Genomic DNA, 238 nt, shown 5'->3' on the forward strand with positions numbered 1-238 from the left:
CAAGCCCCTCCATTTACCTCTGCTAAGCTTCACAGAGTCCAGAAGACCTAGAAGGTCAAGTCTGCACCAATGGACTTCCCCAGGCCCATCCCCCTCTCCTTCTCTACCTGGCGTTGGATTTGGCACGAGTTATGAGTCAAAGTTACTACCAATGATTTCCCCACAGATGTGTGTCACTGCAACAGTCCATCCACCCGAGACTGAGATTTTCTTGGGCAAAAAATACTTTCTTTTAAAC

This window comes from Suricata suricatta, chromosome 3, assembly GCF_006229205.1.
Source record: "Suricata suricatta isolate VVHF042 chromosome 3, meerkat_22Aug2017_6uvM2_HiC, whole genome shotgun sequence".
Classification (NCBI taxonomy): Eukaryota; Metazoa; Chordata; class Mammalia; order Carnivora; family Herpestidae; genus Suricata; species Suricata suricatta.